Raw genomic sequence first — 1,069 nt, 5'->3', positions numbered from 1 at the left:
GCTTTTGAGCTCTGTCTTCTTCTTGTTCATATTGATGAGGCGATTACTTATAAATTTATTCGTGTGGAGATCCATACCTGCATCTATCTCCATAAGCACGTATTCCATTCGGATTAGGCGCCAAATGCCTCAGAAATCGGACGGTTGCAATATAACGAACCCTCCCTCTCCCCCAAAGTTCATGGGGCGCATCAATAGTCTTTAGGGTTCAGCGTTTGCTGTTTGGGGGTTAACTTAAAAGGTTTCAATTCGATAGTTTCTCCTGTTCCTCTCTTTACTTCCCCTTGGAGGCTGCAGACGATCGGCGGAGGCTGCACAGCACTAAGTTTCTTTTTCTCTCTTGTACTCGCTGCGGGAAAATGACCACAGCTAGATAGGATATTGAGCTTGATTCCACAGACAGCCTTTTTGCAGACGGGTGGAACTCTGAAATAGTGTCCAGGTTTGTTTATGGGTATTCTCCACATCGTGTCACCATGTAAGCACAAGCTGCAAACACCTTGACACGGGAGATAATGTACCTGCATGGAGAGTTTGTAGGACACTTACCCGAATTTCCAGAATTGGAAGTGTCTGTTGTTTCCTTCCGCAGCTGGGCCGTATGCTTGATTGTTGCAGCGGCGACAGCTTCGAGAGTTGATGCAGCAGCTCTTTTAGCGGTTCCTGATGTGCCAGCTGCTAGGGGTGCAGCAGATGCGGCTGCAGCAGCAGTCGCCAGCATGTCATGCTGCTGCTGCAGCAGCGCGTGCTTCTGCTGCTGCTGCAGCGCCTTTGCCAGCAGTTCAAAAGGCCCCTTTTCCTTAGATGGAGGCGAAACAGCCTTAACTCCTGCGTCTACTAGCAGCTGACATATTCGTGCGTACCCCAAAGTTGCCGCTACATGGAGCGCTTTTTCTGCCGCTTGTCGCTCATAAACTGCCTGGTAAACATACACAGTAACGCATAGAAAATTGTCCAGGCTTCATATATTAGTAGTCCGAGCTGTCTTGATATGCTTGGTAGCTGCAGTAGGAGGCTATTCCAATACAGTAAACCCTATCCCTGGGGCGCACGAGTTGCAACACTCGGC

This window comes from Eimeria mitis, genomic scaffold (assembly GCF_000499745.2).
Source record: "Eimeria mitis Houghton genomic scaffold, Emh_scaff5398, whole genome shotgun sequence".
Classification (NCBI taxonomy): Eukaryota; Apicomplexa; class Conoidasida; order Eucoccidiorida; family Eimeriidae; genus Eimeria; species Eimeria mitis.
Note: the sequence above shows the minus strand (reverse complement) of the source record.